Source organism: Rhinopithecus bieti, unplaced genomic scaffold, assembly GCF_001698545.2.
Source record: "Rhinopithecus bieti isolate Rb0 unplaced genomic scaffold, ASM169854v2 scaffold_10548, whole genome shotgun sequence".
Classification (NCBI taxonomy): Eukaryota; Metazoa; Chordata; class Mammalia; order Primates; family Cercopithecidae; genus Rhinopithecus; species Rhinopithecus bieti.
Genome location: NW_016806834.1, coordinates 1,119,175 through 1,128,856, shown reverse-complemented (window position 1 = coordinate 1,128,856; position 9,682 = coordinate 1,119,175). Strand labels below are relative to the sequence as shown.

The 9,682-nt window shown below is 46.0% G+C and overlaps 1 long non-coding RNA gene across 1 annotated transcript in view; it reads right to left on the bottom strand.

Moving 5' to 3' along the window:
- Positions 1-9,398: 9,398 nt before the first annotated feature.
- Positions 9,399-9,682, bottom strand: part of LOC108533236 (uncharacterized) — a 2,359-nt gene continuing 2,075 nt past the window's right edge. Inside the window, exon 2 of the long non-coding RNA XR_001886690.1 lies at positions 9,399-9,632. This is a non-coding gene — a long non-coding RNA (uncharacterized LOC108533236). The remainder of the gene's footprint in view (positions 9,633-9,682) is intronic.

The following is a 9,682-nucleotide window of genomic DNA, read 5'->3' as shown; positions in this document are numbered from 1 at the left end:
CACTGCAACCTCCATCTCCTGGGCTCAAGTGATTCTCATGCCTCAGCCTCCCAAGTAGCTGGGACTATAGGCACATGGCACCATGCCCAGCCTCTAATTGCTATTTCTTTGTAAGTCTTTTTTTTTTCTCCTGAGCTGACAAATGATTATAGTATCTTTGTTTCTGATGTTCTACACTTTCAATATAATGTGTCTGGGTATAGATTTATTTTCATATGTCATGCTTGGGATTTGTTGGGATTCCTGAAACTGAAGACTAATGTCTCATCAATTTCATAGTACTATTAGCCACTAACTCTTTTTTGAGAGTTGGGGTCTTGCTCTATTGCCCAGGCTGGAGTGCAGTGATGCAATCATGCTTCACTGCAGCCTCCAACTCCTGGACTCAAGCAATCCTTCCCACTTCAGCCTCTCGAGTAGCTGAGATTACAAGCGCATTGCACCGTGCTTTGCCTTTTTTTCTTTTGAAGTGATGTCAAACTTACATAAAAGTTGCATGTATAGTCCAAAAGACTTTTTTCCCCCTGAATCATCTGAGGGTAAGTTGCCAACTTAATTGCTCATTATCCCTGAATACTTTAGTATATATTTCCTAGAAAAAAAAGACATTCCATTACATAACTAGAAGACAATCACACAAATCAGAAAATTAGCACTGTTATATTACCACCATCTAATCCTCAGATTTATCAACTAGCCCAATAATGGCATTTATAGCAAAGAAAGGAAAAAAATACAGTTTAGAATCTCATGTTGCATTTAACTGTCACATCTTTCTAAATTCCTTTAACCCAGAAAAGTTCCTGATCTTTCCTTGATTTTTATGACCCTGACACTTTATTTTTATTTTATTTTATTTTATTTTATTTATTTATTTTTTGAGATGGAGTCTCGCTCTGTCGCCCAGGCTGGAGTGCAGTGGCCGGATCTCAGCTCACTGCAAGCTCCGACTCCCGGGTTTACGCCATTCTCCTACCTCAGCCTCCCAAGTAGCTGGGACTATAGGCGCCCGCCACCATGCCCGGCTAGTTTTTTGTATTTTTTTAGTATGGACGAGGTTTCACCGTGTTAGCCAGGATGGTCTCACTCTCCTGACCTCGTGATCCACCCGTCTCGGCCTCCCAAAGCGTTGGGATTACAGGCTTGAGCCACTGCGCCCGGCCTATTTTATTTATTTATTCATTTATTTTTTGAGACAGAGTCTCGCTCTGTCGCCCAGGCTGGAGTGCAGTGGCGCGATCTTGGCTCACTGCAAGCTCCGCCTCCTGGGTTCACACCATTCTCCTGCCTCAGCCTCCCGAGTAACTGGGACTACAGAGGACCGCCACCATGCCCGGCTAAGTTTTTTGTATTTTTAGTAGAGATGGGGTTTTACTGTGTTAGCCAGGATGGTCTCGATCTCCTGACCTTGTGATCCGCAAGCCTCGACCTCCCAAAGCGCTAGGATTACAGGCATGAGCCACTGCACCCGGCCTATTTATTTATTTTTGAGACAGTCTTGCTCTGTTGCCCAGGCTGGAGTGCAGTGGCACCATCTTGGCTCACTGCAACCTCCATCTCCTGGGTTCAAGTGATTCTCCCGTCTCAGCCTCCTGAGTAGCTGGGATTACAGGCACCTGCCACATGTCCAGCTATCTTCTGTATTTTTAGTAGAGTCAGGGTTTCACCATGTTGTCCAGGCTGGTCTCGAACTGCTGACCTCAGGTGATCTGCCCGCTTTGGCCTCCTAAAGTGCTGGGATTACAGGCGTGAGCCACTGTGCCTGGCCAGACCCTGACACTTTAGAACATTACAGTCCAGTTATTTATTTATTTATTTTTTATTTTGTTTTATGACGGAGTCCCGCTCTATTGCCCAGGCTGGAGTGTAGTGGCGTGGTCTTGGCTCACTGCAAACTGACTCCTGGGTTCATGCGATTCTCCTGCCTCAGCCTTCTGAGTAGCTGGGAATACAGGTGCCCGCCACCATGCCTGGCTAATTTTTGTATTTTTAGTACAGCCAGGGTTTCACCATGTTGGCCAGGCTGGTCTCGAACTCCTGACCTCAAGTGATCCGCCTGCCTTGGACTCCTAGAGTGCTGGGATTACAGGCATAAACCTGTAAAATAACTGGCCCCAGACAGTTATTTTGAATTGCCCCTTAATCTGGATTTGTCTGATGTCGGATTCAGGTTATGCATCATTGGCAGGGATAGCACAGTGATGGTGTTATTCTCGTTGTGCTGTATCAGATAGCACACGGTTTTAATTTGTTCCATTTTTTCATAATAATAAGGGGTGAGTGGGCAGGGTACAGATAAAATAATATTGGCCCTGATTTGACAATTGCTGGAGCTGGCTGATGATTACCTGGAGGCTCATACTTTTCTGTTTACTTTTATGTGTTTGAAATTTTTCAGAATATTGAAATATATGTTTTAAAATCTGAAGCAAAGATATTTAAAATATTTTATCTAGCATATTAAGGCACAGTGGTACCAAGTGGGATTTCAGTGTTGTTGCATTTACTATAATGCTGGGAAGGGATGATCTTCAAATTTAAAAAATATATGTATGCAGTCTAGGCTCAACCCATAGGTCCACAGTTTGTAGTTTTTGTCCTAGAAAATGAAAGAGTATGGACAGTGGCTCACGCCTGTAATCCTAGTGCTTTGGGAGGCTGAGGCAGGAGGATAGCTTAAGCCCAGGAGTTTGAGACAGCCTGGGCAACATAAGGAGACCTTGTCTCTACAAACTATATATACACACATATATATTTTAATTAGTCAGATGTGGTCACACACACCTATAGTCCCAGCTACTCAGAAGGCTGAGCGGGATAATTGCTTGAGTCCAGGAGTTCAAGGTTACAGTGAGCTATGATGACACCACTGAACTCCAGCCTGGGTGACACAGCAAGACCCTGTTTGTTAAATAAATTGAATAAATAGGCCAGGTGGGCTGGGTGTGGTGTCTCATGCCTGTATTCCCAGCACTTTGGGAGGCCAAGGTGGGTGGATCACCTGAGGTCAGACCAACCTGACCAACACAGTGAAACCCCATCTCTACCAAAAATACAAAATTAGCTGGGCATCATGGCGCACACCTGTAGTCCCAGCTACTTGGGAGGCTGAGGCAGGAGAATCGCTTGAACCTGGGAAGCTGAGGTTGCAGTTAGCCAAGATCGCACCACTGTACTCCAGCCTGGGCAACAAGAGTGAAACTCCATCTCAAAATAAATAAATAAATAAATAAATAAATAAATAAATAAATAGGGTAGATGTGGTGGCTCACACCTGTAATTCCAGCACTTTGGGAGGCTGTTGTGGGAGGATCACTTGAACCCAGGAAATCGAGAGCAACCTGGGCAACATAGTGGGACCCTATCTCTACCAAAAATAAAAAAATTAGCTGGGCATGGTGGTGCATGCCTGTAATCCCAGCTATTCGGGAGGCTGACATGGGAGGATCACATGAGCCAAGGAGCTCAAGGCTGCAGTAAGCCGAGACTGCACCACTACACTCCAGCCTGGATGGTAGAGTGAGACCCTCTCAAAAAAAAGAAAGCCAGGCCCTCCCATGGTGGCTCACGCCTGTAATCTCAGTACTTTGGGTGGCCGAGGTAGGCAGATCACGAGGTCAGGAGTTCGAGACCAGCCTGGCCAGTATGGTAAACTCCGCCTCTACTAAAAACACACATAAAAAATTAGCCAACCATGGCAGTGGGCGCCTGTAATCCCAGCTACTCTGGAGGCTGAGGCAGGAGAATCGCTGGAACCCGAGAGGTGGAGGTTGCAGTGAGCTGAGACTGTGCCATTGCACTCCAGCCTGAGTGAGAGCGAGACTAATAATAAGAAACAGTCACAGCTCTCCTTGCTCGATTACTTTCTACAGGAACATGGCGGTTACACCACTGAGGCATTCCTCAGTGCCCAGCAAAATTTTGTGCAAAGTTGTGCTGGGTACTGCTTGGTCTGCTACCTGCTGCAAGTCAAGGACAGGTAGGTGACTTCTGCTGCTCATCCTAACATTTCTCCAGGGTTCTCTCCGTCCCTTCGTGTGTAGTTCTCAATTACTTATTACTGCCCTCCATGGCAAAGATGTGAAAAATGAAACAATATATTTTAAGCAAAGACAGGTTTGTGAAGACTATAATAATAATAATAACAATCAAGAATGAGGATAGGAGTAGTATAGGACAGAGTGGGGTGAGGCAGAAGATGGCTGCAACAAGGAAAGGTGGTGGGTGCTATTAACAGAAGGTGCTGCACCATTAATCTGGGGGTCTGTGTGTCTGTGTGTGCATCTCCAAAGATTCCTCCTACTAGCCAGGCGCAGTGCCTCACATCTGCAGCCCCAGCTACTTGGGAGGCTGAGGTGGGTGGATCACTTGAGCCCAGAAGGTTGAGGCTGCAGTGAGCCGTGATTGCCCCACTGCACTCCAGCCTGGGTGACAGAGCAAGACCTTGTTTAAAAAAAAAAAAAAAAAGTGTGTGAATGTGTGTGTGCATGTGTGTATATATATATATATTCCTCTTACCCTTTCCCAGGCAATGGTTACCACAATTCTGCTACTATCACCATTGATTTACTTTGCCTGTTCTTGAACTTTATTTTTTATTTTTGTTTTATTTTTTGAGACGGAGTCTTGCTCTGTCGCCCAGGCTGGAGTGCAGTGACATGATCTCAGCTCACTGCAACCTCTGTCACCCAGGTTCAAGCGATTCTCCTGCCTCAGCCTCCCAAGTAGCTGTGATTACAGGTGCGCGCCACCACGCCTGGCTAATTTTTGTGTTGTTAGTAGAGATGGGGTTTCAGCATCTTGGCCAGGCTGGTCTTGAACTCCTGACCTTGTGATCCACCTGTCTCAGCCTCCCAAAGTGCTGGGATTACAGGTATGAGCCACCATGCCTGGCTTGAACTTTATATAAATGGAATCATACTATATATATATATATAGTGTATACACACACACACACATATATATAAATGGAATCATACTCTCTATATATATGAAGTTCAAGAATTTTATTTTTATTTTTATTTTTTTGAGTCAGAGTGTCACTCTTGTTGCCCAGGCTGGAGTGCAATGGCACAATCTCGGCTCACTGCAACCTCCGCCTCCCAGGTTCAAGTGATTCTCCTACCTCAGCCTCCCGAGTGGCTGGGATTACAGGCATATGCTACCATGCCCAGCTAAGTTTTGTAGTTTTAGTAGAGACAGAGTTTCTCCATGTTGGTCAGGCTAGTCTCGAACTCCTGACCTCAGGTGATTCGCCTGCCTCAGCCTCCCAAAGTGCTGGGATTACAGGCGTGAGCCACTGCACCCAGCCCATTCCTGTTGATTTAAATATCCAGGTAAATGAGTCTTCCAGGCCACTGGCCTCTCAGTCTCTTGATCTCCCCTCCTAGTCCATTCCTCTCTCCTGAATGCCTATTTCCTACCTTTTTTCTCCTCAAACTCCTAGTTTCTTCATCATCCTCACTCTTAGAGGCTGATCTTGATTTTTTATTCTTACAGAGTTTGACAACACGTGCTCTTTCTTATACCACTGGACAACAGAAACAACAAAGAGATATCCCACAGCTCCCCAGCTCCGTCGACCCATGCCCGCTCACTCTGCCTTCTCTCCCAATTATTATTCGAGAACTGTTCCTGCCCCTGTGTAAGGCAATTCCTCTGTTTGTGAACTTGACCCTCTCACTCACCTTCTGAAGAACATGGCTCCAGGAACTTTCCTTATCGCTCTGCTACTTCAGTTTTTCCTGTCTACAGGATCCTCCCCACCCGTGTACTAACATACAACTTCTTCATCTTCAAATAGTCCTTTCCTTGGGTCAGTAGAACCTGATGAGAAAAAGAGATAACTATTAAAAGAAATAGTCCTTTCTTGGTCACTCTTTTTCCTCTAGTTGCCATCTTTTTTCTCCTTCCTTCCTTTGAAAGAGTTTTATAGTGACTTTTCTTTTTTCCTCCTCCATTCTTTTGAACCCATTCCATGCAGGCTTTTGTCCCCACCAGTCCATCAACTCTCTCCTTATCATGATCACTGGTGACCTCCATTATGCTTAAATCCATTGGTCAATTCTCAGGTTTCATCCTATTTGATATTTTAGTGGCATCTGACTATCATTCTCTCTTCCTCTTTCTTGAGATACTTTTTAAATTTAGCTTGAAGGTTACAACATTCTCCTGGTTCCCTCCTTTCTCTTTGCTGTTCTTCTCATCTCCTTGACCTTTTAACTTTGGAGTTTCCCATGCCTCAGTCCTCCCTTGGTGATCTCATCCATTCTGACCTGGGTTTTAAATACTATCTATAAGCTGATGACACCTACATTTGTATCTCCACTTGGATGTGTAATACCTCAACATGACTAAAACTGAGCTACCGACCTAACCCCTAAAACCTGCTTCTCCTGTAGTCTCAGCTCAAGAAATGGGCAGTATCATGCTTCTACTTCCTCAGCCTCCAAGCTTTGGAGTCTTTTCTTTCTCTCACACCCCACTTTCAACCCTTTTAAAACGTAAGTCAGCCGGGCGCGGTGGCTCAAGCCTGTAATCCCAGCACTTTGGGAGGCCGAGACGGGCGGATCACAAGGTCAGGAGATCGAGACCATCCTGGCGAACACGGTGAAACCCCGTCTCTACTAAAAATACAAAAAAACCCTAGCCAGGTGAGGTGGCGGGCGCCTGTAGTCCCAGCTACTCGGGAGGCTGAGGCAGGAGAATGGCGTAAACCCGGGAGGCGGAGCTTGCAGTGAGCTGAGATCCGGCCCCAGCCCTCCGGCCTGGGGGCCGGAGGGGGGCCCGGCCTTAAAAAAAAAAAAAAAAAACAAAAAAAAAAAAACAAAAAAAAACGTAAGTCAGGCCACCATGTCATCTGTCTCCTTTTGATGGCTTCCTATCCTACTCTGAGAAAATGAGAAAGAACTTCCCATAGCTTCCAAAGCATCCCATGACCCAACTCAGTCCTCCCTCCCACTCTGGAACACACTCCCCACCTGAGGACCTTGTACTTGTTCTTTCTTCCTGGAATGTTCTTGTCCCAGATAGCTGCATGGCTCACTCCCTCATCTCCTTCAGACCTTTACTTAACCACCATCTTCTCGGAAAGGCCTTCATTGTCCACCCTATCTAAAATTGCAACCCTCCCACACTTACTGTCATCCTTCCCTGCTTTTTTTTTGTTTTTTTTTGAGACGGAGTCTTGCTCTGTGCCCAGGCTGTAGTGCAGTGGCGCAATCTCTGTTCACTGCAACTTCTGCCTCCCGGGTTCAAGCGATTCTCCTGCCTCAGCCTCCCAAGTAGCTGGGACTATAGGTGTGTGCCACCATGCCCGGCTAATTTTTTATTTTTAGTAGAGACGGGGTTTCACCGTGTTAGCCAGGATGGTCTTGATCTCCTGACCTCGTAATTCACCCGCCTCGGCCTCCCAAAGTGCTGGGATTACAGGTGTGAGCCACTGCACCTAGCCGCCTGCTTTCTTTTTTGATTTTGTTTTTAAATTAATACTTTATTTTTTACAGCATTTTAGGTTTACAGAAAACTGAGCACAAAATGGGAGTTCCCACATATCCTCTCTCCAGTTTCCCGTTGTTATTATTTTGAGACAAGGTCTTGGTCTTTTGCCCAGGCTGGAGTGCAGTGGTGTGACTATACTTCACTGCAACCTTGACCTCCAGGGCTCAGGTGATTCTCCCTCCTCAGCCTCCCAAATAGCTGGGACCACAGGCGTGCACCACCATGCCACACTTAAAAAAAGTTTTTTTGTAGAGATGGGGTCTCTCCATGTTTTTCAGTTTACTCCATTATTCATTAATATCTTGCATTAGTGTGGTACATTTGTTACAATTGATGAACCAATATGGATACATTATTATTAAGAGACAGGGTCTCACTTTGTTGCCCAGGCTGGAGTGTGGCAGCAGGATCATAGCTCACTGCAGCCTCAAACTTCTGGGCTCAAGGGACTCTCCCGCTTCAGCCTCTTGAGTAGTTAGGACTACAGGTGTGCGCCACTGTACTCTGCTAATTTTTCTAATTTTGTTGTTGATCCTCCCACTTTGGCCTCCCAACGTTCAGGTATTACATGTGTGAGCCACCAACGCTCACAGGGTTCAGTCTTTGTGTTGTACATTCCGTGGCTTTTGACAAATGAATAATGCCATGTATTCACTATTATAGTATCATACAGAATAGTTTCAGCGTCCTGAGAGTCCCCTGTGCTCCATTTATTCATCTCTCTCCCTCCACCTGAACCCTTGGCAACCAACCACTGATTTTTTTTTTTTTTTTTTTTGAGACGGAGTCTCGCTCTGTCGCCCAGGCTGGAGTGCAGTGGCCGGATCTCAGCTCACTGCAAGCTCCGCCTCCCGGGTTTACGCCATTCTCCTGCCTCAGCCTCCCGAGTAGCTGGGACTACAGGCGCCTGCCACCTCGCCTGGCTAGTTTTTTGTATTTTTTAGTAGAGACGGGGTTTACACGGTGTTAGCCAGGATGGTCTCGATCTCCTGACCTCGTGATCCACCCGTCTCGGCCTCCCAAAATGATCTTTTTACTCTCTCTAGTTTTGCCTTTTCTAGAATGTCACATAGTTGGAATCATACAGCATGCAGCCTTTTCAGATTGGCTTCTTCATTTATTCACGTGCATTGAAGATTCCTCTGTCTTTGCATGGCTTGAGAGCTCTATTTTATTCCTTGGCAGCTATCATTTCTAATATTTATTGTTTGTCTTCTCTTTAAGAATGTGTGTTTCATGACAGGGCTTCTTGTCTGCTTTGTTCACTGCTGCATCCCCAGTACCTGGAATAGTACCTCCTTCCATGGTTGTGCTAAGGATTACATGAATTATTAATGATATACATAAAGTTTTTCTTTGTGTGTGTGTGTGTGTGTGTGTTTTGAGACAGGGTCTCGCTCTGTCTCCCAGGTTGGAGTGCAGTGGTGCGATCCCAGCTCACTGCAGCTTTGACTTCCTAGGCTCAAGCGATCCTTCCATCCCAGCCTCCCCAGCAGCTGGGATCACAGTCGCCTGCCAACACCCCTGGCTAATTTTTTTTTTTCCAAATATTTTGTAGAGGCAGAGTCCTGCTATGTTGCATAGGCTGGTCTCGAACTCCAGGGCTCAAGGGAGCTACCCACCTAGACTTCTCAAAGTGCTGGGATTACAGGCGTGAGTCCCCCATAATATTATGTGTATATGAGTAGTAACTGTTATTCCGTATAGGGAGACCAGAAGAGGAAGTGGAAATGGAATGCCGGTTGCTTACATAGGGACCCTTAAATAGTCCTCAGAGAAGGAAGAACACCTGAGCTGGAGCGACTGGGAGCAAATGCAGGCGGACTGAGCACACAGGATGCAAGGCTCCAGGAGGAAAGGCACACTAATCCCAACTGCCAATTACTTTACAAAGCACGTTTACATTCTAAAATCATTTAATCCTCACAAAAATAATATTGTCAGGTGGTATTATAATCCCCGTTTTACCCATGAGAAAACAGGATCTGGGAGGTTGAGCGACTTGCCCATTGCCATCATAGGGCAAGTGGTGGCTCCAGGATTCCCATCCATAAGTTCTGACTCATACTTCAAAGGAGCTCGGAAACTGCCCGGGCCCGACGGGGAGTCCTGGTTCCGGTGTCCTGGGACTCCTGGGCAGGGTAACAAAACCACTTTTTTTGTTTTGTTTTGTTTTGTTGAG